The sequence below is a fragment of the Petaurus breviceps genome, unplaced genomic scaffold (genome assembly GCF_028583685.1).
Source record: "Petaurus breviceps papuanus isolate PSGF00001 unplaced genomic scaffold, PetGlider_PUasm1.0 171, whole genome shotgun sequence".
In the NCBI taxonomy this organism is placed as follows: Eukaryota; Metazoa; Chordata; class Mammalia; order Diprotodontia; family Petauridae; genus Petaurus; species Petaurus breviceps.
The window spans coordinates 20,670,840-20,698,625 of record NW_027185754.1 but is presented as its reverse complement, the minus strand read 5'-3'; the positions used below and the strand labels follow the sequence as shown (position 1 = coordinate 20,698,625).

The 27,786-nt window shown below is 37.2% G+C and overlaps 1 protein-coding gene and 1 pseudogene across 7 annotated transcripts in view; one reads left to right on the top strand and one right to left on the bottom strand.

Moving 5' to 3' along the window:
- The window catches only part of GARRE1 (granule associated Rac and RHOG effector 1), a 144,603-nt gene that overhangs the window by 102,260 nt on the left and 14,557 nt on the right, over positions 1 to 27,786 (bottom strand). For 2 of the 7 annotated variants that reach the window (XM_069082652.1, XM_069082654.1), the window contains one exon: positions 23,455 to 23,532. The exons of 4 other annotated variants lie outside the window; for them this stretch is intronic. The gene's annotated coding sequence lies outside the window, so the exon portion shown is untranslated. Of the gene's footprint in view, positions 1 to 23,343; positions 23,533 to 27,786 lie in introns of all 7 variants that reach the window. One more of the 7 variants, XM_069082655.1, reaches the window with a different exon arrangement.
- LOC138157228 (actin-related protein 2/3 complex subunit 1A pseudogene) lies at positions 9,128 to 15,479 on the top strand (annotated as a pseudogene).

The following is a 27,786-nucleotide window of genomic DNA, read 5'->3' as shown; positions in this document are numbered from 1 at the left end:
AAGTGAAATTGTAGAGCAAGATGGTAAGACAGCTAAGGACGGAGCCTTGAGGTACATTCAAAATAGAGGGTAGGTCATGGATCATGACAATTCTGCAAAAGAACAATTAGATAAAAAAGAATATCAGATAAAAACAGTGTTATAAAAATCAATAAAGGAGAGAATATTCAGAAAGAAGACATGGTCAACAGTAAAGTACAAAATGTAGCATAGAGGTCAAGAAAGAGGAGGACTGAGAAAAAATTATTATACTTAGCAATTAAGCAATTGGGGGGTGGGGGAGAAGCATAACCAAGATGTCACAGCAAAAGCAGGGACCTGCTTGAGCTCTCCCCCAAAGCACTCCAAATACCTGTAAAAAATGACTCTAAATAAATTCTAGAGCTGCAGAACACACAAAATGACAGAATGAAACACATCTCCAGACCAGGATAGCCTGGAAGGTCAACAAAAAGGTTATATCGCACCTGGCTGTGAGCAGAGCACTGTTTGGTGTAGGCCTTGCCAGCACAGACAGAGCTGGAGCAGGCCTCAGGGGATTGAATCACTGGCAGCCGTTGCAGCTCTCAATTCACAAACACCAAAGACAGCAAAGAAAGTCAGTGGGAAAACTCTGTGGGACCTGGGTGAAATGAGTAGTCTGGTCTGACTGGGGTCCAACCCTAGCCCAGGGGCTAGCAAAGGTGGTGGTGGCAGCAGTAGTGGCAGCAACAGTAGTAGCAGCTGCTTCTGGAGCTCTGTGTCCACAGACAGTAGGGGACTGTGTGGCTGATACAAAACCTCTGAAGCCTGGGACAGCATACCACCCCCCACTAGAAGCAGAGTCCTACCCTAACAAAGAGTTAGAAAGTCAAGTATCTGGCTGAGAAGATGAGAAACAGCACGAAAAAAAGTCAAGACTACAGAATGTTACTTTGGTGACAAAGAAGATCAAAACATCCAACCAGAAGAAGAAAACAAAGTCAAAGCTCCTGTATCAAAAACCTCCAAGAAAAATATGAATTAATCACAGACCATGGAAGTGCTCAAAAAAGATTTTGAAAATCCAGTAAGAGAAGTAGAGGAAAAACTGGGAAGAGAAATGAGAGTGATGCAAGAAAATCATGAAAAACGACTCAACAGTTTGCTAAAGGAGACCCACAAAAATACTAAAGAAAATAACACCTCAAAAAAGAGATTAACCCAAATGGCAAAAGAGGTCCAACAAACCAATGAGGAGAAGAATACCTTAAAAAGTAGAATCGAGGGGCTACTTAATGGTCCAGTGGATAGATTATAGGGGGCAGCTAGGGGGTACAATGAATAGAGCACCAGCCCTGGAGTCAGGAGGACCTGAGTTCAAATCTGACCTCAGACACTTAACACTTACTAGCTGTGTTACCTTGGGCAAGTCACTTAACACCAATTGCCCTGCCTTCCCCCCCTCCAAAAAAAAAAAAAAAAGAATAGAATTGGACAAATGAAAAAGGAGGTCCAAAAGCTCAATTCCTTCAAAATTAGACTGGAATGAATGGAAGCTAATGACTTTATAAGACATCAAGAAATTATAAAACAGAACCAAAAGAACGAAAAAATAGATGACAATGTGAAATATCTCACTGAAAAAAAACTCTAACCTGGAAAATAGATTCAAGAGAAATAGTTTAAAAATTACTGGACTACCTAAAAGCCATGATCAGGAAAAAAGCCTAGACAACATCTTCAAGAAATTATCAAGGAAAACCACCTGATACTATAGAACTAGAGGGTAAAACAGCAATTAAAAGAATCCACCGATTGCCTCTTGAAAGAGATCCCAAAAGGAAAACTCCTAGGAATATTGTAGCCAAATTCCAGGGTTCCCAGGTCAAGGAGAAAATATTGCAAGCTGCCAGAAAGAAATTACTGTGGAAATACAATCAGGATAACACAAGATCCAGCAGCTTCTACATTAAGGAATCAAAGAGCTTGGAATGTGATATTCAGGAAGTCAAAGAACAAAGGATTAAAACCAAGAATCACCTAACCAGCAAAACTGAATATAATACTTCAGGAGGAAAAAAAGATGTTCAATGAAAAAGAGGACTTTCAAGCATCCTTGACAAAAAGACCAGAGGTGAAAAGGAAATTTGATTTTCAAATATAAGAATCAAGAGAAGCATGAAAACGTAACAAGGAAAGAAGAATTGAATGCTGCTATGGGACATACATTTTTTTTTTTTTTGCTTTTTGGAGGGGGAAGGAAGGGCAATTGGGGTTAGATGACTTGCCCAAAGTCACATGGCTAGTAAGTATTAAGTGTCTGAGGCCAGATTTGAACTCTGTTCCTCCTGACTCCAGGGCTAGTGCTCTATTCACTGCGCCACTTAACTGCCCCCCTCCATACAACTTTTGTTGTTTATGAGTTTAGTAGGGTCAAGCAATGGTCATCTGATTTCCCAAAAGAAATCATAACAGACTTATTAAAGTTGAACTGTTTGTATATGGAAAGACAATATTTGTAAATCATGATACCTTACTCAGTATTAGAGTAGCTGGGAGAGATAGGTAGGTAGATGGATGGATGGATGGATGGATGGATGGATGGACGGACAGACAGAAAGACAGACAGATGGCATAGGGTAAGCTGAATATGAAGGGATGATATCTAAAAAATAAAATTAAGGGGTGAGAGAGGAATATATTGGGAGGAGAAAGGGAGAGACAGAATTGGGTAAATTATCTCATAAAAGAGGCAAGAAAAAGGTTTCACAATGGAGCATAAGAGGGGGGAGGTGAGAAGGAATGAATGAACTTTACTCTCATCAGATTTGGCTCAAGAAGGGAATAACATACACACTCAATTGGGTATCTTACCCTACAGGAAAGTAGGAGGGGAGGGGATAAGGCAGGGGAGGTGGTGGGGGGAGGGATGATAGAAGGGAGGGCAGACTGGGAGAGGGGGTAATCAGAAGCAAACACTGGGTAAAAGAAGAAAACAGAGTAAGTGGGAGGGCAGGATACAAGTGGAGAGAAATAGTCAGTCTTTCACAACATGACCATTATGGAAATGTTTTGCCTAACTGCACATGTATAATCTATATTGAATTGTTTGCCTTCTCAATGATGGTGGGTGGGGAGGAAAGACAGGAGAGAATTTGGAACTCCTAAGTTTTAAAAACAAATGTTAAAAAAAATGTTTTTTACATGAAACTGGGAAATAAAATATACAGGCAATGGGGTATAGAAATCTATCTTGCACTACAAGAAAGTAAGAAGGAAGAGGATAAAGGTGGAAGGGGAGCAGGTGATAGAAAGGAAGGCAGACTGGGGGAAGGGGTAATCAGAATGCATGCCATCTTGACATAGGGAGAGGGGAGAGAAGAGGAGAAAATTTGGGACTCAAAATCTTTTTGCTTTTTGGAGGGGGGAAGGCCAAGCAATTGGGGTTAAGTGACTTGCCCAAGGTCACATGGCTAGTAAGTATTAAATGTCTGAGACCAGATTTGAACTCGGGTCCTCCTGACTCTGGGACCAGTGCTTTATTCACAGTGTCACCTAGCCGCCCCAGGAACACAAAATCTTGTGGAAAAGAATAGTGAAAACTAAAAGTAAACAAACTTTTTTTTAAAAAAGAGATCATGGGCATTCTTGGAAAGAATACAACTTGAGTAGGAAAGTCAGAAGACAGATATTTGAAGGAGGTTGAAAAGTGAATGGTAGATGAAAAAAATGGAGGCAAGGAATGCAAACAGCTTTTCCTAGGATCATAGGATCACTGATTTAGAGCTGGAAGGGGCCTTATAAAACGCCAAGTCCAATCCTCACATTTTACAGATTACGAAATTAAGGTCCCATAGATATGATATGACCTGCCCTCAAATTCCCATATCTAATAAGTGAAAGAGGCATGTTTTGAATTCAGATTATCTGATTCATCTTTTTACCCTTACTGCAGAGAATTTGACTGTGAAAGAGAAGAGAGATAAAAGATCAAACATCTACAATCAAGAAAAAGTTTTTAAAGGAAAGGGAAAAATGAGTGTGCTTGTAAAGAAGTATGCTGGCAAAGAAGGAACCAATAAAGAGAATTTGAAAAATCAGGGAGGGGACAGTTGATACAATGATAGTAGAAATCTAAAGGAAGCAGGAGGGATGGGATAAAGGAGACAACTAGAAGGATCAGCCTTGAAAGGAATAAGCATAAACTCTTTCCTCTGATTAAACTGCATTTTAAATTCAACAAGTATCTAGTATCATATTTTGCCCAACATTTTAGCTTGTTGAAACTTTTTTTCAATCCTGACTCTCACACGATGTATTTGTTTAACTATCCCTCCAGCTCTGTGTCCTATGCAATTTTAATAAATATGCTGCTGTAGGACCAGCTTGATTCATGACTGGTGTTTCAGGATTGAAACTGAAACAAGATACATACAGAACACCCAACAGTTAACAAAACGAGGTTTCTTTAGCCATAGCATAGAAAAGATATTGAGCAAGGATGAAACACTGCTTCAGGTGAATGCAACTTTCTTGCTTTCTTGTCTCTGTACTGGCCATGCTAATGAATGGATCAGTCTATGGGAGAGATACTCCTGCCTCATTTTAGTCTGGTTTCAGTATTTAGGCTATCAGGAGCTTTATCAGTGGGCAGAACCTTAATGTATTCAAGTGTCAGTGAAAATTTCAATTCCTTTTAAGGAAAAACTAGGCTAGCCTACATAGCAAATATTGCTCCTCCATATGCCATCCGGGCTTTTTTGACAAGTCACTGATAAAAAAAAATTTGATTTTCTTTCTTCTAATTTGATTTTTTATTTTTAGTTCCAAATTCTCTCCTCCACCACCTCTACTCCATTCTACTCTACTCAAATCATTTGAGAAAGCCAGAAATACAAAACCTGTTTAAAAATATGTACAACCAAAGCAAATTCCTGAATTAACTCTCCTATAGAGAGGTGGACACCTCTGAAACTGTGGTTAGCCATTGTGTTGATAAGAATCCCTAAGTCTTTCAAAGGTGTTTGTCTTTACAATATTGTTGCTATTGTATAAATTATTCTCCTGGTTCTTCCCACTTCACTCTGAAGCAGTTCCTGGGTGCTATAATGCTCTATACACAGTGCACTCCTGGCCAAATCACATCTCCACTGTTTCTAGATCAGTCTAGTCTATCTTTTTAAGCCACTGGATTAAGTCAGTAGATTTTTCTAAATCTTCATGGAGGAAGTCTGGTTGGGAGGGAGGGAAGGGTAAACTATATATACTTCTTTCTGACACTCTGCCATTATGACTGTCTCCCATCGATAAAAAATTTGAGATAGCACATGCCCAGGAAGATTTCTGGAGCATTATACTAAATGACCTTCCAAGCTGACAGGAAATTAGCAATTACTCTATACCTTCAGCCACTCAATTAACTTGAATTTCATCTAACAATACTATTTTCAAACCCTTGTCTCTCAGTCTAGTCTATAAGAATAGCCTGAGGTATTCTATGAAATGCTTTGCTAAAATCTAGGTAAACTACAACTTCAGCATTCCTTTGACCTCCTAGTTTAACAAACCCTGTCAAAAAGGAATTGAGGTTAGTCTGGCATGACCTGTTCGTGATGAAGTCATACAGGCTCTTTGTGATCATTATCTCTTTAATAATACAATCTAGAATTTTAACCCTAATCAAAGTCAAGCCTACCAGCCTGTCTCTCTCATATTTTTTCAATTGGGATGTTTGCCCTTCTACAGACCTACCACTACCATTCTCTACCATCTTTAAAAGATCACTGAGTGAGTTCAACAATCATATCTGCTAGTTTTTTCAGTACTATGGAATGTAGTTTTTCTAGGTCTGGTGACTGAAACTTACCAAGGACAAGGAGGAGCTGTTTTTCTCTCACCCTACTTACCTTTGGTTTCATCTCCCTATCAGATAGTTTTGTTCTGGCTTTTCTAATCCAAAGTTCTTCTTGATAAAGAAAATAGTAAAAGCAAAACAAGAATTCAGCAATCCTTCCATTCATTATCATTGTACTATACATCCTTAAATAGTGTGACCTAGCAATATGTATTGAAAAAAATCAAAGAGATAAAGGCACCAAAAGATGGTATGACTTAGAGTGGGAAAAGCCTTTAAGTTAATTCATCAATAACTATTTCTTGAACAGGCACAACCAAAGGATAATGATCAGGATCCAGAATTAAGAGGCAAAGAGATATCTGGATTATTTTGAGTCAACTGCATAGTGCTTTTCAATGATTACAAGCTATTTCCCACATACACAAAAAAGACAACCATATTTTAAACATCAATATTCTCCCTTAGTATAAGAGTAAGAAACATGGAATACCACAATCTCAGTGGAATCAAAATTAGAGTTTAAGGGGCAGCTAGGTGGCACAGTGAATAGAGCACCGGCCCTAGAGTCAAGAGGACCTGAGTTCAAATACGGCCTCAGACACTTAACACTTACTAGCCGTGTGACCTTGGGCAAGTCACTTAACTCCAATTGCCCAGCCTTCCCCCCTCCAAAAAACAAAAACAAAAATTTGAATTTAAGTAAGTGGCATTGGAAAGATACAAAACAAGCATAATTAGGATGCCACAAGCTGGAGAAGGAAATGGTAAACCACTCCAGCATCTTTGTCAAGAAAACCCTCAAAGGGGTCACAGCATCAGACATGACTGAAAATGACAAAAACAACAACAAAACCTACAAACATCATTTGTGTGGAAGAGTGGTGTAAAAGGCATTATCAAAGAAATAGGTAAACATGGCTAATATGAAAATATGTTTTGCATGACTTCATATGTATAACTGATATTATATTGCTTGCCTTGTCAATGGGAGAGGAGGAATCTAGAATTCAAATTTTTTTAAAATAAAGGCTAAAAATAAATTAAAAGAAAAAAATAAATAGGTAACCAGGAAAGGAGGAGGGCAGATTATTTATTAGAAAGCAACAAAGAGGGATAATAGAATGCTAGCCCAAGGGAGCACTGGCACCCACAAAATATTAAAAGACCTAAAAGTCCTTCAAGAACTTTGGGTATAAGTTCAATTTTTGAAAGGTCAGAGATAAAAATTACACAGGATGAGAGGGCATGGATGGGTTGTGATCTATACCAGTGAGGAAAATGTCTTACAGGTTTCCAAGTATTTTTCAACATTTTGCATAGGGCCTTGTACATGAGGTACTAAATTATAAATTACTGAGTATGTGCAGTAGTAGTAATAATAAAAATAACTAACATTCATATAACATATTTTATTTACAAAGCATTTTACATATTTTCTTACTTCAGCTTCACAACAACTTTATTCTCATCTTACAGATTAGGAAATTGAAGCTCAGAGAGGTTAAGTGAATTGGCCAGTCTCACACAGGGCTGAGAACCAAACTCATCACCAAACAACATCCAAGGAATGTGCTATCAGAAATTTGTACAGAGAAAGCTTTTCATCCAAAAGATGGAAAATCAGGGAAGGTAGCTTCACAGGTGAGGCAGCACTGCATGGGCAAAGACACAGAGGTAGAAGAGGGCAAGATGAAACTGCAGGAGACAGAGTAGTCCAGTTTCACTGTAATACACAATTCATGAATAATGTTAAAAAGAATCATTTGCCTCAAGAATGGTCATGTAGGCTGAATCCAGATTGTAAACAAATTTTAATGCTAGAAAAAGGAGTTGTATCTTTTATTATGCAAAGGAAAACTGGTGAAGATTTTTTAATAAAAGAGTGCCATGATCCAAGTGGCACATCAAGAAGATTATCTGAGCAGAATGGTAGAGCAGAAGTGTCAAAAAACACCAGCTGCATGTACAAACCATATTAAAATGTAATGGGGAAATATTTAATAAAATAAATCAAAATACAACAGAACATAGATAATGTTCATCTGCATTTTGTTTTGCTTTTTTAGGTAGAAAAGATGAATTTGGTTTGGTTTAGGGGAGGTAAAAGGAAAGGGAGGAATCAAAGATGGCTTTAAGGCCTTAATAAAAAAGAGGTAGTTAGGAAGAGCAATATTGAAAGAGAAATGACTGAGTCCAGTTTTTAACAGATAAATTTAAAGTAATGACCAAGACATCTAGGAAAATATATTCACCTAGCAGTTGGAAATATGGGACTAGATATCTGGGGGAAGTTGAAGGTGGAGGCAAATTTGGGAGTCATCTGTTTATAAATGATAATAAATGAATCCACAAGAGTAGAAATTGTAGAGAGAAAAGAAAAAAGGGACCAGGATAGAACTCTGGAATATGCTCATGTTTGAGGAGTGAGAGGATGAGAAATAAGAGGAAAGGCAGAAAAAAAGTCACAAGAGAATTCTGACAGTACAATGTTCCAGAAACCAAGGGAGAAAAAAGTATCAAAAAGGAAGGAGTGAAGTTGTGGTATATGAAGGTAACGGAATACTATTGTTCCATAAGAAAGATAAGTACACAGACTTCAGAAAAACCTGGAAAGACTTGCATTAACCAATCCTGAGTGAACAGAACCAGAACACTGCACACAGTAACAGCAACATTGTGAGAGAACTAACTTTGATAGATTTAGCTCTTCTCAGCAATGCAAGGATCTAAGACAACTCCAAAAGGTTCAAGAAGGAAAATGCTATCCACATCCAGAAAAAGAACTATGGAGTCTGAATACATATCAAAGCATACTATTTGCTGTCTTTTTTCTTTTTTTGGTCTCTTCTTTTTTTTTTGTTTTGTTTCCTTTTGTTTTTTGCTTTTTGGAAGGGGGAAGGTAGGGCAATTGGGGTTAAGTGACTTGCCCAAGGTCACACAGCTAGGTTTTTGTGAGTGTGTATGTGTTCAGTGTCTGAGGCCACATTTGAACTCAGGTCTTTCTCACTCCAGGGTCGGCGCTCTATTCACTGCGCCACCTAGCTACCCCTTGGTCTCTTCTTTCTTATGGTTTTTCCCATTGTTTCTAATTCTTCTTTACAACATGACTAATGTGGAAATATGTCCATAATATGAATGTATATGTATAGACTATACCAGACTGCATGCTGTCTTGGGGAGGGGTGGAAGGAGAGAAAATTTAGAACTCAAAATCTTTTAGAAGTAAATGGTGAAAACTAAAAATAAATAGTTTAAAAAAAAAAAGGAAGGAGTACTAGAGTGTTAAATACTATTGAGATGTCAAACAAGATGAAGACTGAAAAAAGGCCATTTAATTTAGCAATTAAGAGGTAATTTGTGACCCTGGAGAGAAAAGTTTCAGTAGAATAAGACTGTAAGCAAGACTGCAGGGGAATGAAAAATGAATATGTGATGAGATAGTAGAAGTGGCAAATCCACACCATTCTCATTCTCTCTGTCTCTCTCTGTCTCTCTCAATTTAGGGAATGAGAGAATTAGAGTAAAAGAAAACTAGCAATGTAAAATGCTAAAAAAAAAATTGCAAGATTAAAAAAAAAAGACTTAAAAGTGGGTCACAGTAGCATTTTTTAAAACCAGATGAAAACAGGAGATCGAGGAGACACAAAAAGGACAGCTTTGAAACAAACAAAATGCATTATATTTTTAACTGAAAATTATACATAAGTTTCATGTACACTCCTTTTTTTCTGTTCTCCTGAATATATGAAGTGTTTAATTTCACTGACAAGTTCAGAATAATAAAAAAAAATTAATGCCAAAAAAAAAGGCAAGAAAGGAGCAAGAGAAAGATAAGATGGTAACTTAGAGGTTAAAAAGGTCAACTAAAATTGTTCTTTATTAGAGACACCTGATGATGTACAGGCAAAAGGGAATATACCAGTAGCAGACAGGCAAAAGATGAGAAAGGTGCAGGAGCAAGATCGATGGGTTCAAGGAGATAAAATGGAAAGGCATCAAAGGCAGAAGAAGATGCAACTTGGGGGGAAAAAAAGAAAGGTCAACTTACCCTCTGAGAGGTAGAAGGAAGAAAAGAATAGTTGACAACAGGAAGGTTTGATAAATGAGGCTATGTGAAGCATAAACATAATCTCATAAAAATAGGTCAAGTCAACTGCTGAGAGAAAGGTGGGTAAAGTTGACTGGAGGCTTATATATAAGGTGTGAAACAGATGTCATGATGATGATTGTGAGGGAGAACCAAGAATGCTTGCCATACAAACATGAGGTTATATGGACTGGATGAGTGAGATAGACTGGATAACTACTTATCAAGAATAATAGAGGGAGAATTCCTGGTCAATTCAATTTAACAATTCAAGTATTTACTAAATGCCTACTATGTGCAAGGTGCTGGAGATACAAAATCCTAAGCAAACAGTCTCTGACCTCAAGGAGCTTATATTCTGCTAAAGGAATACAGGTTCAGAGGAAATTAAATAATACAAAGTAATTTCACATGAGTTGACCCTTAAAGGAAACTAGGGATTCTAAGAGGTAGAGAAAAGGAAGAATATTCCAGACACATAGGATAGCCTGAGCAAAGACAGAAATGGGCAACAGCATATTATGGAGAGAGCATGGTACAGAGAAAACAACATGACTCTGTTGACACAATGGATAGAGTCCTGGGCTGGGAGTAAGATGTCCTGAGTTCAAACCAAGTCTCAGTCTTACTGGCTGTGTGACTTTGGGGAAGTCATCTAGCTACTGCTTACCTTAGTTTTCTCAACTGTAAAATGTGGATATTAATAACACCTATCAAACAGGGTTGTTGTGAGGATCAAATGAAATACTTATAAAGCCCTTAGCACAGTTTGTGTTTGTCTTTCATTTTCAATGAGGACCATGGTATCAGGGAAATGATGACCTAACTTGCAGTTGGATTTTGATTTGAGTGAGGGAGGGCTGCGCAAGGTTACCAGACTCACTTTCTCCTTGAGAGTCATCTGGATCCAATGACCAGATATTCATCAGGAAGGCTGGAGATGACCCAGGATGCAAGGGGAAACCCTGGCCTTTTAGGCTAAGGCCTTTTCACATACTCAGAGTGAGGTAATGCCCATTCATTGAATTGGCCTCTTTAAGAAGTGAGCCAAGGTGCCATACCAATCAATCTACCAAAAAATTATTTTATAGAGCTAGAAAAAATAGTAACAGGGGCGGGAAGGTGGCGCAGCGAACAGAACACTGATCCTGGAGTCAGGAAGACCTGACTTCAAATCCAGCCTCAGACACTTAACACAAAACTAGCCGTGTGACCTTGGGCAAGTCCCTTAACCCCAACTGCCCTACCTTCCCCTCTCCAAAAAAAAGCAAAAATAGTAACAAAATTCATCTGGAAGAAGAAAAGGTCCAGAATATCAAGGGAATTAATGAAAAAAAAATGCTAGGAAAGGTGCCCTAGCCATATCAGATGTTAAACTGTATTATAAAGTAACAGTCATCAAAACTACTTGGTACTGGCTGAGGAATAGAGTAGTGGATCAGTGGAACAGATTAGTTACACAAAACACAGTAGTTAATGACTATGGTAATCTACTGTTATGATAAACCCAAAGACTCCAACTTCTGGAATAAAAATTTACTATCTGACAAAAACTACTGGGAAAACTGGAAAATAGTATGGCAGAAACTGGGCATAGACCACTATCTTACACTGTACACCAAAATAAAGTCTAAATAGGTTCACAATCTAAATATAAAGGCAGATACAGTAAGCAATGTGGAAGAGCAAGAAACAGTTTACCTGTTAGATTTATGGAGGAAAGAATTTATGAACAAACAAGAAAGCATTACAAAATGCAAAATGGATAACTCTGATTACATTAAATTGAAAAGTTCTTGTACAAAGCCCATGTAACCAAGATTACAACAGAAGCAGAAGATTGGGAAAGAATTTTTACACCCAGTGTCTCTGATGAAGGCCTCATTTCTAAAATATACAGAGAACTGAGCCAAATATATAAGAATACAAGTCATTCCCCAATTGATTTATGGTCAAAGGATATGAACAGGCAGTTTTCAAGGGAAGAAATCAAAGATATCTATGATCATATGAAAATGTGCTCTAAATCACTACTGATTAGAGAAATGCAAATCAAAACAACTCTAAGGTACCACATCTCACTGGACAGATTAGCTAACATGAGAAAACAGGAAAATGATAAATGCTGGAGAAGATGTGGAAAAATTGGAACTCTAATGCATTACTGGTGGAGTTGTTAACTGATCAAACCATTCTGGAGAGCAATCTGGAACTTTGCCCAAATGGCTATAAAAACGTGCATACCCTTTGACCCAGCAATACCACTTCTAGGACTGTATCCTAAAGAGATCATACAAGTAGGAAAAGGACCTGTATGTACAAAAATGTTTATAGCAGCTCTTTTTGTGGTGGCAAAGAATTGGAAATCAAGGGAATACCCATCAATTGGGGAATGGCTAAACAAGTTGTGGTATATGAATGGAATGGAATACTATAGTGCTATAAGAAATGAGGGACAGAGGTGGCTAGGTGGCACAGTAAATAGAGCACCAGCCCTACAGTCAGGAGGACCTGAGTTCAAATCCAGCCGCAGACACTTAACACTTACTAACCATGTGACCTTGGGTAAGTCACTTAACCTCAACTGCCCTGCCCTCTCCCCTCCAAAAAAAAAGTTTTAAAAAAAATGAGGAGCAGACAGACTTCATAACAACCTGGAGAGACTTATATAAAGTGATGCTGAGTGAGAGGAGCAGAACCAGGAAAACATTGTACACAATTACAGATACATCATATCTGTGATGACTGACTTTGACAGACTGGGCTCATTTTAGCAATCCAAGGTTGTAAGACAACTCCAAAGGACTCATGATGGAAAAGGCTATCCACATCCAGATAAAGAATTACAGAGTCTGAATGCAGATTGCTCTCTATTTTATTTTGTTCCTTCTTTCTCGTTGTTCTTTCCATTCGTTATAATTCTTCTTTGTACCCTGAATGTTTAATGTGAAGGTATCTGTAGAACCTATATCAGATTACATGTCACCATATGGGGAGAGGGGAGGAGAGGGAGTGGGACAAAATTTGGAACTCAAAAGCTTGTGGAACTGAATGTTGTAAACTAAAAGTTAATTAATTAATTAATTTAAAAAAAAAAAAAAAAAAGGCCAAGTGATGGCCCCTTTAATTAGAAAAAAAGAAAAAAAAAATCAAGTTGATATGGAAGACCCTCAAGGTTGCTATTCCAAAGAGAAAGTTACCACTGACATTCACTGTAAGTCAGGAGGGCCCAAAATACAGTAGTTAAGTGGAGCCTGGGCAGGGACCTATAGTGGTCCAATCCAAGAGCTTCAGAGTGAACTGGGTTTAAGGTTTTGTGAAAGAAGGGAGGGAGGGAGGAAGGAAGGGAGGGAGGAAAGAAGGGAAGAAGGAAGGAAGGAAGGGAGGGAGGGAAGAAGGAAGGGCCCTCCTAGCCTCTGTCTTCCTCCCACCGCCTGCCGGAGCTTATTTGCGTCGACTGACCAGAGTCCAAGAATCCTCTGCTCCGGGGCCCGTCTGCACCCTTCCCATTCCAGCTTTTTTCCCTTTTGAAAACACTAAGAATAATTTTCTTACATCATTTTTTACTAGAGCCAATCACCTGCCATGCTTGAAACAGAGACCATACTCAGATTGCCCTTAGCCCTAATAATCATGAAGTCCACATTTACAAGAAGAATGGGAATCAGTGGGTGAAAGCCCATGAACTGAAGGAACACAATGGACACATCACAGGTATTGACTGGGCTCCCAAGAGCGATAGAATTGCAACTTGTGGTGCAGACAGTAATGCCTATGTCTGGAGTCAGAAAGATGGCATCTGGAAACCAACCCTGGTGATCCTGAGGATTAACCGTGCAGCCACCTTTGTGAAATGGTCTCCTTTGGAGAATAAATTTGCTGTAGGTCGTGGAGCTCAACTGATTTCTGTGTGCTATTTTGAGTCTGAAAATGACTGGTGGGTGAGCAAACACATAAAAAAGCCAATTCGTTCTACTGTCCTGAGTTTGGATTGGCACCCCAACAATGTTTTGCTGGCTGCTGGATCTTGTGATTTCAAATGCAGAGTTTTTCCTGCCTACATTAAAGAAGTTGGTGAAAAGCCAGCCAGTACTCCATAGGGTACCAAGATGCCTTTTGGTCAACTGATGTCAGAGTTTGGTGGTACCGGAAGTGGTGGTTGGGTACATGGAGTTAGTTTCTCTGCCAGTGGAAACCACCTTGCTTGGATCAGCCATGATAGTACTGTATTAGTTGCCGATGCCTCCAAAAACATGATGATTTCACAGCTGAAAACAGAGTTCCTCCCACTCCTGAATGTATCTTTTGTCATTGAGAATAGCATGGTGGCTGCTGGCCATGACTGCTGCCCAATGCTGTTAGATTATGATGATCGTGGCTCTTTGATCTTCGTCTCCAAATTAGACATTCCAAAACAGAGCATCCAGTGCAACATTTCTGCCATGGAAGCTTCCACAACATAGACAAGAGAGCCACGACTGAGGATCGCAACACCACTCTAGACACACTACACCAAAACAGTATCACCCAAGTGTCTATTTATAAAGTGGACAAAGAAGACTGCCGCCAATTTTGTACCACTGGCTTTGATGGAGCAATGACAATTTGGGATTTCAAGACTTTAGAGTCTTCAATCCAGGGGCTATGAATCATGTGAAGCTGTATTTCCTTTCTCTAGCATGACAGACACTTGACAGAATGCAGCTCCAGCATTTGCATGAACACAGGAAAGACCCTACCACAAGTCAAAACAGAAAATATCTCTTGCAGATGTTTTGTTTTTGTTTTTTTTTTAACATAATTGGTGAATGTATTGGTTTTAAAAAATCAGCAGTGATGTCTTTTTGATTGGCTACTTCATTCCATTCTTGACCAAAGCTGTTCTTTAAGTAGTTAATTGTGGAAAGTTGTCACACTAAATTAGAGGGGGATTTTATGTAAATTGTCTGCTAGAAAAATTAAAAAAAAAAAATACAGGAAGGAAGGAAGCCAGGAAGCCCTTGAGCAAGTATATTTAATCTCTCTGGCTCAGTTTCCTCATATGTAAAATGAGGGAGTTGGTCTAAATAGCCCCTAAAGTTCCTTCCAACTCTAAATCTATAGATCCTTACAGAGTATAAGACTCAGTCACCACAGTTTCCTGAACTCTTCTAGCAGAGCTCAATAGTTAGTAGAGAAGGTAGAAAGAGGTAACTGAAACAGAGAAAGAACAAGGCAGTAAAAAGCAATTCAAGAGTAGAAGACAGTATAATGATTTTTTAAAGTTATTTTAACATCATTAGTTCAAAACTGATTTGATCTTAGGTTTCATATAAAACAAAAAAGTTTTAAATTATTAAGCTCTACTTTATTTGCAGGAATTGTGAAAAAAGCTGTTAGACAAAACTACTAAGGAAAAGCTACAGTCATTTTCTTTTTGTTGTTTTTTAAGAGTGGATAAAATGGGGGGTGGCTAGGTGGTGCAGTGAATAGACCACCTCAGACACCTAACACTAGCTGTGTGACCTTGGGCAAATCACTTAATCCCAATTGCCCCTCCAAAAAAGCCAAAAAAAAAAAAAAGAGTGGATAAAACACTGCATATAAACTATTTTTATCTTTTCCCATCACTTTGTTGCCTTCACTTCAAAGACTGATAATTTCGTAGGTGTAGACATATCTTCTACTAATTTAGAACACAATTTTTCCACATTTTAGACCATTTCCTGAGTTGCCTGGTGGTCAATGATAATGAAGGCCTAGTTTTGGGGAGAGGTTTTAGGGCTGCCTGGGAGCCTCCCCAAATATGCTCCAATAGGGTCTACCAGAGTGTTAGAAATTCTGTTTGTGTATTCTTTAGGAGTAAGGCCTCAGTGAAATAATAATAAATTATTATTAAGGAGAGAGCCAGATACTCACTCACACCATGATCATATATCACCATTATCAGAAAGGTCCCTAAAGAACCAGCTTGACTCTAGTTGTTAAAAAGTTTTGAGCTCATCACAACTGGGTGACCTGGATAATAAAGGAAAAGCCTTGAAGGTACTGAACCTAAAGCTTCACAAGCCAAATTTAGATAGCTTACCAACTTTGCCTAGGGTTGGTTATGAATACAGTCATAAGTGAATATGCTTTTAAAAAGACCTTTATTTGATATCCTTTCTGAGAGTTATGCAAAAAAAACCTGTATAATAATTTTATTATAATAATAAATGTTTGCTGATTGATTAGTTGATAAACATCAGGTTAGTTATGCATATGTAACATTTTTTGCCTTCATTTTCACTTTGATTATTAAAATAAACTATGGATTTCAAATTACTATTTGGAAATAAACAGCAGAAGTACTGACTCTAGAGTCAGAGAAGCTGGGCTCAAATCCCACCCAACATTACCTATGTACCCTTGAACAAGTCTTAACCTCCCTGGGCATCAGTTTCTTAATCTATAAAATGAGGAAGTTGAACTAGATGGCTTCTGGGATCCCTTCCAGTTCTAGAGCTATAATCCTATGACCTTTCATAAATAAAGGAATAAATTCATGTTATGCGTTCTTTTGAATGCATCTTTTTAAAAACAATTTGACCAAAACAGTATAAACTTATATGTGAACTAAATGTATATTATCTGGCAAGAAAAATAGTAAGCTTCACATAGCTTCAGATTGACTACTGCCTAGATTTTGTCCAATATATAACTGGATGATTGGTCACAGAGCCACAATTGCAGATATCCTGGACAAGTACTGAAAATTCACAATGAAAAGGATTCAGACTTGAAAAGAAAGAAGAAATTGGGCTGGATTACATTTGTGAGACTGAATACTATCAATGATCTCAAGTTTTTCCCTGAAACAGACCTATTTTTTTTTCTAAAATGCCAATTTTCTTCCCTTGGGATAACCATACAAGAGAAGCAACAAAATTATATTACCAAGGATATGTATGAACAGAAAAGGAAGACACCCCATCACACAGCAAAATAAGGAATAACTGATAAGATGGTCCCATATTTCACTGATACCAATAAGTTTTCAAGAGATCTAGAAGAATGTCTCCAAATTGTTTTTGATGGGTAAAGTATATATATGAGTATATAAATAAACTGCACAAGATGAGAAGTTATGGATGGTTTGCAGTAGGTACCATGCTATAAGTAACCATATCAATGAGATCACAAAGCCATGAAGGATTTAAATAAAGTACTGTATGGAGAATAAAATTCTGGCACTAATTTAGACAATTCTCTAAAATTCTTAAGTTGAAAAGCAGCTGTTACCCGCACTGGTAGAAGGAATTTCTTCACCAGAAGTTCCCTACCCTGATGAAATCACAAATCCAGATGAAAAATTTTTTTCTTGATGTTTTTAAAATATTTTTTCAGTCGTCCAGAGACACAATGGGATCAGTAAGACCTGAGTTCAAATCCAGTTTCATATACTACTTGTGTGACCCTGGCCAAATCACTTAACCTTTGTTTGCTTCAATTTCCTCAACTGTAAAATGGGAATAATAATAGCACCCACCTCCCAGGGTTGTTGTGAGGAATAAGACATACTTTGTAAACTTAAAATGCTATATCTGTACTGAAATATGTACATCCTGTTTTTAAAACATTCTTCTGTATGTATTAAAGTGATCTGTAATCATTGTTTCAAGAACTTCCATCAACATGTAAATCATAACTTATTCATGCTTGCCCATCCTATACATGTTGATACCCTCCTAAAAGTTCACCTCAGGAGATCTTCAATATACTGAAGATCTTCCTCACTTTCTCATGATGTTTCAAAAGTACCAATGAAATGGGGCGGCTAGGTGGCACAGTAAATAGAGCACTGGCCCTGGAGTCAGGAGGACCTGACTTCAAATCCCGCCTCAGACACCACCAAAAAAAAACAAACAAAACCTAGCCGTGTGACCTTGGGCAAGTCACTTACCCCCAATTGCCCTACCTTCCTCCCTCCAAAAAGCAAAAACAAAAGTACCAATGAAATATTCTGACCATCCACCCCTAAAATCTCATTTTCCAATTCAAACAGCTACCACCTTAGTTCAAACTCTCACATTTATTATCTGGATTACTGCAATAGACTCCTGTTTGGTCTCAAGTCTTTCCCCACTCTAGGTCATACACACTGTCACCAAAGTATTTTTCCTTAAATGGAGATGTGGCATATGACTACCCTCCACAATCAATTCCAATGGTCCTAATAACACTAAGGTAAATTAAAATTTCCTTTGTTTAGCTTTTAAAGCCCTTCACAACCTGGTCCCAAACTGTCTTTCAATCTTCTTTCAACATTATTCCTTCTTTCCCCTTACTACTCTTACATTGTGATCTATCCAAATTGTGATTACGTTGTGATAATCCAAATTTCTGGAATACATTCACTCTTTTCCTCCACCTCACAGTCTCTTTCTTTCTTAAGATGCACAGCAAGAACCATCTTCTGCATTAAACCTTTCCTGATCTCCCCAATTACTAATATTCTCCCTCTCAATCTACCTTGTATTTATTTTGTAAACACCTTATACTACATTTCAAAAATATATGTATCTGACTGACATGTTAGAATGTAAATCCCTTTTTTTCCAATTACATGCATAAACAATTTCTTTTTGGAGGGGAAAAGGCAAGGCAATTGGGGTTAAGTGACTTGCCCAAGGTCACACATTAATAAGTGTGTCAAGTGTCGGAGGCCAAATTTGAACTCAGGTCCTCCTGACTCCAGAGCCAATGCTCTATAGACTGGGCAACCTACTTGCCCCAGTACTTAACTTTTTAACTGACTGGCTGATAGGAATGAATTTTTTTCTCCACTACACATTATCACCATAGATTCATAGAATCATCAATTTAGAGCTGGAAAGGATCTCAAAGGTCATCTTTCCTAAAGAAACTGAGGTTGAACAAGTTTAAGTAATTTTCACAAAAACACAAAGATTTACATTTGACACCAGGTCCTCTGGTTCCAAATTCAATAATCTTTTTACTATGTCAAGTTATATCCTCAGTAATAAGATTTAAAATAAAAGAGGAAAGCTGTATTAGAGAAAAAATAACCAGGTAACAATTAAGGAAGTTGAGAAAAACAATAATGACTTAATTAAAGCAACAGTATTAAATAAGCTCATTTGCAAAATCACTAGTTTTAGTGTGGGTTGGACCACAGGCCCAAAGGTCCCTTCCAAATGTAAAATTATGCAATTGTATAAAATTCCAACCCAGAAGTTATTAAGTATAACATCAATACGTCAAGTGACAAAACAAGAATTAAAGTAGGGAACATGCCAGAAGAAAGCCTACAAATAATGAATCCAAATGTAACTCAGGTTCAAAGAACATTATATAGGTATGTAATTCCAATCACTTTCACTAAGATTCCACTAAGTGGTAAAGCCAAGTCTGGACTCTGGTGACACTGAAAAGGATTATTGTAATTGCCTCCCCCTCTATATACACAAGTGCAGTCAAAATATAATAAAACCAAATCTGATTGAGAGTATTATATCTTGAGAGTATCATATATGGCATATAAAACAAAACTGTAACTGCTTGGAATTATAACAACAGACTATGATCATATATCAATACAGAATCCACATTTCACAGTTAGAAATTACCTTAGTTATCACCTTGTTTAGCCCCCTCATTTTTAAGATGAAAGAAATTAATCTCAGGTATTAACATACAAGTCACAAAATCAATGAATGTCAAAGGTAGAGGAGCAAGGGGAAAGAAAGGTTGTTCAACAAACAAGAATTAGAGATCATTATAAAATGCAAAATGGATAATCTTGATTACATTAAATTGAAAAGTTTCTGTACAAAGTCAACATAACCAAGATTAACAGGGAAATGGGAAATTGGGAAAGAATTTTTACAACCAGTGTCTCTGATAAAGGCCTCATTTCTTAAATATACAGAGAAGTGAGTAAAATCTATAAGAATACAGGTCATTTCCCAATTGATAAATGGTCAAAGGATATGAACAGGCAATTTTTAGAGGTAGAAATTAAAAATATCTATAAGCATATGAAAAAATGCTCTAAATCACTACTGATCAGAGAAATGCAAATCAAAACAACTCTGAGGTACCACATCTCACTGGTCTGATTGGCTAAGATGACAAAACAGGAAAATGACAAATGCTGGAGAGGATGTGGGAAAATTGGAACACTAATGCATTGTTGGAGTTATGAACTGATTCAACTATTCTGGAGAGCAATCTGGAAACTATGCCCAAAGGGCTATAAATAATTACATACCCTTTGACCCAGCAATACCACTTCTAGGGTTGTATCCCAAAGAGATCATAGAAGTGGGACGAAGACCCTTATGTACAAAAATATTTATAGCAGCTCTTTTTGTGGTAGCAAAGAATTGGAAATTAAGGGGATGCCCATCAATTGGGGAATGGCTAAACAAGTTGTGGTATATGAATGTAATGGAATACTACTGTGCTATAAGAAATGAGGAGCAAACGGACTTGATATTTACATGGAGAGACTTATACAAACTGATGCGGAGTGAGAAGAGCAGAACCAGAAGAAATTTGTACACAATTACAGACACAACGTATGTGTGATGACCAACTTTGATAGACTGGACTCTTCTCAGCAATGCAAGGTTATAAGACAACTCCAAAAGTTCATGATGGAAGGAGATGTCTACATTCAGAGAAAGAACTAGAAAGAACAGAATTTGAATGCAGACTGAAACAAACTACCTGTTCTCTTTCTTTTCTTGTTTGGTTTTGTTTCCTCTTGCCCATTGTTCATTCCATCGGTTACAATCCCTCTTTACAACCTGACTAATGTCTAATATGAAAGTATTTGCAGATCCTATACTTCACTGCATGCCGCCATGGAGGTTGGGGGAGAAGAGAGGGAGGGGGAGAAAATTTGAAACTCAAGGGATTGTGGAACTGAACCTTGTAAACTAAAAGTAAATAAAGACAAAAAAAAAGAAAAAAAACTAAAAAAAGAAGGGTTGGTCAGTAATCAAATACCATAGAGAGGCTTTAAAAAAGTTATGAGAACAAAGAGAAGATCCTCTGATTTAGCAAATGTGATACTGTCCATAAGCTTGGAGAGAGCCATATCACTCAAATGAGAAGATCAGAAGTCACACTATACAGAGCTAAGACATGGGAGGCTTAAAAAAAAAAGAGGCAAGTGTAAGAAATTTTTTTAGGAGCTTGGTCGTAAAAGCAGTATTGTGTAAAAAAGGCTGGCCTTGAATTCAGGAAGGTCTGAGTTCTAGGCCTTCCTCTGACACATACTGCCTGCCTGTGTCTCATTGGGTAAGTCACTTAACCTCCCAGGGCTCTAAGCTTCTCTTAAAAACTGTAAGCTACAGTGAAGGTTGAGCATCATGGACAGGAGGGAACTTTCTTATCTGAGAACTCCTTCTACCAATCCAATCCAATTCTATTCACTATCTCTCTATCTCTTGGTTGGGAAAGAGAGTAGAGATACAGGACTAATGACAGCTTGAAATAACAATAGGGACAATTGAAGGTGGTTTTTTTTTTTTTAAGGATAGGAAGATTTGTACATGTTTGTAAAAGAAGTCAATGAATAAAGAAAGATTGAAGATTAGAGGTAAAGAAGAAATGATGAAAGGTACAGGCTCCCTGAGGAGATAGCAGGGGATGAAATGAAGGGCAAAAGTAGAAAGATTGGCTTTGGAGAGAAAATGGGCCGCTTTTGCTCAATATTGGAACAAGAGTAGAAAATGGGAAATGATATTGAGGGGACTTTGACTATGGATCTAGGAAGATGAGAGAACACATAACAAAGTATCTCAATTTTCTTGGTAAAGTATGAAGTGAGATCCTGAGATAATGAAGGTTGAGGTGGTTTAGGTGACTTCAGGAAAGGTTTAGAACAGAGACTAATCAGATTAAGAGTCAGAAGGAAGAGTAAAAGGAATGATATTAAATAACAGAAATGTATAATATATCCTGTCAACATGGTCCTCTGACTCCTCCTAGTAGAGTTTAGCAGTACCAGAATACTAAAATCAGATCTGAATTACTGAATTCTATATAGGGCAGAAATCAGAACCTTAAAATGAGGAGACCCAGATGCTGGTTCAAGAGTATTTCTCTCACATTAATAGGTCAGTTTTCCTGAACGGATGTATAGTCATTCTGGAAAGCAATTTAGACCTACGCCCCAAAAGTTACTAAACTGTGTACCCCCTTTGACCAATGATACCAATTCTATACTCAAAACAGATTTTTAAAAAGACCTATATGAACAAAAATATTAATAGTAGCTCTTTTTATAAAAGCAAGTAACTGGAAATTAAGGAGTCCATCAAATGGAGAATGGCTGAACAAATTATATTATATTAGTATAATAAGATACAACTGTTCCATAAGGAATTATGAAAGGTGTAGTTTTAGTAATAAGGGGAAGAACTGATACAATAGCAAAACTACAAAACAAAACAAAAACAACTTTGAAAGACTTAAGAACTCTAATCAATGCAATGATCAACTATGATTCCTGAAAACTTATAATTAAGCATGTTACCCAACTCCTGACAGAAAGGCAACACACTCTGGGTACAGAATGAGATACATATTTTTGGGACATGGCCAGTGAGGAAGTTTATTTTAATTTAACTATACCTGTTCAAAATAATTTTTTTCTTTCCGGCAGAGTGAGAGGGGAGCTGGAGAAAATTAAATCCTTAATCCAGAATTTAATTAAAAACAAGTTTTTCTTAATAAGACGACAAAGGTTTCAGGGCAATATTTTTAAGCACACCCACCCCCTTGACTCTCCCAATCTTCTAGCTGCCTAGGTCATCCTTTATTGTCTTCTATAGTTAATTTTCATGTGAGGATACATAACATATCTCCCCAACTACAACCTAAGCTCCTTTAGAACAGAGAGATGTATTATTCATCTCTATATCTCCCTCAGTTTCTAATAATAATTCACATTTAGAGTGCTTTAAAATTTGTTAAGTGGGAGGCAGCATGGTGTAGTAGAAAGAAAATTGGTTTTAGAGTCAGAGGACCAAAGTTCAAATATTGCCTCTGATGTTTACTACCTGTATTAAGATAAGTAATTATTTAACTTTCACCAGGCCTCAGTTTCATCCACTGTAAAATGAGGCACTTACACTAAATGACCTCTTAGGCCCCTTCCAACTCTAGATCTCTGATTTCATGAGCCTCTCATGGTTTCCTAATAACCCTATGAACCAGGTATTGCAACTGCTATCATACTCATTTTAGAATGAGGAAACTAAGGCTCACAGAGATTAAGTGACCTGCTCAACCTCACAGAAATATTAAGGACATCAACCAAGATCCAAAATTAGTTTTCTCCTGATTCCAAGTCCAGTGTATTTATTCCATTATGCCATGCTATCTATCTCTCTAGAGAGATACCTTGTAAATCATAGGTGCTTGATAAATTTTTCTTACTTACTGATAGGCTGAAAACATGGTATCACCATCACAAATAATCCTGTTCTTCTGCTCTCTATGACTAGGCTTTAGTAATGGAGTAAAAACATGCATTTAGAAGAACCCTTCCCACCTTCATAAACAGGCATAGCTGTGTGCTGCTCTCCTTTGCAGGCTCCTTCACAATGTAGCCAGACAGCTTCACATTTTCCTGCAGTTGCCATGCAAGAAAAGGAAGTAGAAGAGGAAGTTGGCTCTATGGCAACAAAAATAACCATTTCCCAGCCTCCATAATACAAATCACTAAGCAGTGTATCTTTGAAAGATCAAAAAGGAAAGGCTAGGGCAGAGAGAGAAGACAATGGAAAAGGAAGTCACATCTGTAAGCAGAAAAGTAGATAAGCTTTGCTGCTCCTGTGTAGATTACCACCAAAGAAAAGTTCTAATAAAATTTTCCACAGCTCTATTATATAAGAATGGCTTCCCAAGATTCAGGCAGTGTGCTGATTGTAGGACCCAGACAAAGAATGAATGCATATTTAAGTTACATTAAGCTGTTCAAAAGCCACATAAAGAAAACAAGTTGACAAAGATTAAACTGAATTTATTTTCTCAAATTCTAGAAAAAACAGCCAGACAATACACCTAGGAATGCAATAATGATAAACAAAGTTATTTAAGAACGAGCAGCAAAAGCCATTGACATTTTTCTAGGTCTTATTTTTTTTTTAAGGATTTTAATTCTACTGATTGAAACACCTTAAATCAGTCTCATGCAACAATGAATTAAAATGCAGTAAAAATACAATATCAATTTTATTGTTTTGTCAGTAGTGGAAAAATGGGTGGGGGACAGGACAAAAAAAGTAGACAAATATTTTGATTAACAATAGCATTTCTTGCAGTTAAGTTGAAGGCTAAAAAAAAAAAAAACAATCTGAACAAGTTAATTTTGTTCATATTCTAAGGAAACATAGACTGCCTCTACCCTAAATAGCTCACCAAATCTTTATAATGATGATATATTTACTTTTCTATTTCAACCTGCTACCACATAAATGTGAAATTCCTCTACAAAAACAAAGTACCTATCATTAGTGGCTTAGGACAGATTTTACATCTGGTATACCCACAAAGGAAATGGTGATTTCGACTTAACCAGATAAAAATTCTTTTTGACCACAAAACCAACTAAACTAATGCATACTTTCAAAACATCTCTGGGCCAAATATGCTAACTAGTCACATGAAAAAAAAATGTTGGCGGTTCAATTGCTTATTTTAAGCTATTAAAAAGCTGCTTAAACCAGAAGTTTTGGGGGTTTTTTTAACGTTTATAAGGCTTAAAACTGCACCAAGATTTTTGGGACATTCTAAACGTGACTTCTATCTCTAGTACTTGTGCAGAGACCCTTTGCTGTAAAAACAAACAAATAAAAAAATTAAAAAATAAGCTTGTTCATAAAATCTTAAAAAAAAAAGGATGGCTATCTGAGAAAGGGCTATATATTGGGAAAGATAAGTGAGGTAAAAAAACAAAAGATATTAAAAAAAATTTTTCAAAAGAAAAGTCCAGTCTAGAGGAGAGTAGGGCCCAAATGAAAGTAGGATGAAGTGCCTTGGACCCCACCTTGTTGGTTTTGTTGCCCAGCCCCCTTGATGTACTTGGAAGCAGTGGCTGGAGCTGTGCGAGGGGAAGGACACCCCCTCCGCCCTAGAGAACTTTATTTGCACTCTTATTTTGAATTGAGGTGGTAATGCAATGTACTTTGTGTTTGTTTAAGGCCCAGTGGCCACTTTGGTAACTTTAGTTTTGCATCTTGAAAATTTGACCTAAGAGATGTTTAGTGCTAATTCAAAAATAAATTGACTATGCTCTGGGCATGAAAGATCTTGGGGTCAAATGTAATGGGAATGTAAATTTAAAGATCTTCCCTGCCCCTAGGCTAGTGTGCACCTGGAGCCTGGGGTGGGAGGCTTGTTTTTTCAGTAGATAACTTCTTAATTGGCCAGTGAGTCAATAAGGTTGTTACATTCTGTGAGCCAGGAGAAGGCTATATAGCCCTGATGTGTAGCTTTGTTTTGGGGCTCACTTTGAGAAGTGTCCTGTGATTTGATGTGGACTCTGGGAAGCTATTGTTGAGAGCCCTGCCCCAGCTTTGAAAAAAAAACCCAGATGTTGATTTGGTATGGATGTAATGGTTGGACAGTTTGGAAACTGTCTACTTGATCTGTTTCTCTGTCTTGATAATTTTGTCTGTATATTCTGAAGTTCGGGATGCTGACCTTTTTTTCCCCTGAACTAGGTAAACGATACATATTTGACTGATTAAAGTAAGCTTGTTAACCCATTTTGAGCTGCTTTCCTTTAACAAGCAGATCTAAGAACCTGTGTTGGCAGACACCCTGGGGAGGCTGGGGTGCTTGCTGCTATAGCCTGAAAGCTATATATCTTTCAAATTTTACAAATTATCTTGGGAGTATAAAGACCAATTTTTCTGTTTCAAAATAATTTGAAGAAGCAGTTCACCATCACTAATAATTTTTTGCCTTGTTCAACTTCAAACTTCAAAAATCATTTGCTAGATACTGGATAACACATAGTCACTGCCTGCATAAAGCCTCTTGTCAGCATAACAAATATGCCCTATACAATAGTAACACATGACATTAATAGGGTACTATAAGGTTTACAAAGCACTTTATGTATTTTACCAAAGAGGAAAGTAAGGTTGAGAAGGATTAAGTAATTTGCCTATTGTCACATACCTATAAATTTGTGAGGTAGGATTTAAACTTATGTCTTCCAGATTCCAAGTGTAAATATTTTATTCAACTCTGATCTCATATTTGAAAACTGTATATAGTGTGTATATATGTGTGTTTGTGTATATATATGTTCCCTCAAATGCTGTCACTTCGAACTGCTTCAAACCTCATCACCTCCACAGCATCACTCTACCATAGCCATTTATGTGGATGGTAATACCTAAGATTTCATTATTGCCCATAATTACCACCTCTATAATTTTGAACTCTGAAATTCCTTTCTCTCATCATAATTGACATGGTGCTATTTCACCCTCTACCTCATTCTTCCTAAACCTAATATTCATCCTTACCACATCTTCTAGTCATTTTATCCTTCCCTGTTTTCTTAGTCTATCAACCCTGCTCTGGTTTCACTTCCCCCCTTTCAGCTTTGGCACCGTAATCAATCTAGTTATATTATTGTCACTTCTATCTATGATTCTCTTGTCCTGTTGGAATTTTTCCTGCCAGTCTTCACACCTAGATCACTCTTACTGTTGATTAGCTTTATCTATTTGTACTCAAATACTAAACACTGATGGAGGAAGTCACAGTACTATGCCAACTGGGTATACTATAAATCATTTTCTATAATATCAATTGTGCCCTCACTGTTTGAAAAACAAAAAGCAAAAAAAAACCCTTTTATTCCTTGACTCTTTTCAAAAAAATGAGCTTTTATTGCTGTCTTTTTTTATATCACCATAATTTCCTCAGTAGCCCTCTACACCTCCCAGAGAAGATCCCATATAACAAACTCAGCAAAAGCATAGGAATGGGAGTGTCTTCACATAAGCCTTCTTTCAAGTCCTGCTTGTTCTTTATAACTTCACAGAATTCACTTTTGATTTTTTGGAGATTCTTTCCACTTGCATTGCTGTAGTTACTGTACATGTTGCTTTTTTGGCTCTGCTTACTTATTCTGCATCAGTTTCATATAGATTTTTTTCATGCTTCTTGGTATGCATTGTGATTATAAATTCTTAGATCACAATATATTCCATTATATTCATACACCATAATTTTTTTTCCAATCATTTGCTACCTTGTTGATTTTTACCTTAATACCCTCAGAGACTATTTCAGGCCTCTTCAATCCTCAAGCTTCACTCCTCCCCCTATAGATGTCCTTGCTTCCTACTTTACTAAGAAAATCAAGGTTACATCATGTTATGTAAGATACATAGGTAATTGATTCAATTTTATAATAAAAGTAATTCTCCAATTGACAAATGATGAAAGGATATGAACAGGGAATTTTCAGAGTAAAAAAATCAAAGTTATCAATAGTCGTTCTAAATTACTAATAATTAAAGAAATATAAAATAAAGCTATTCTGAGGTACCACTTCACATCTATCAGATTCATTAAAATGACAAAAAAATGGAAAATGCTGGAGGAGATACAGGAAAATAAATACACTAATGCACTGTTGGTGGAGCTGTGAATTAGTCCAACCATTCTGGAAAGCAATTTGGAATTATGCCCAGAAAGATATTAAACTGTGCAATATCTTTTGAGTCATAGGTCTATATCCCAAAAAGATCAAAGAATGAGGAAAAATTTTATACCCATATGTATAAAAATATTTACAGCAGTTCTTTTTGTGGTGACAAAGAATTATAAACTGAGGGAATGCCCATCAACCGGGGAA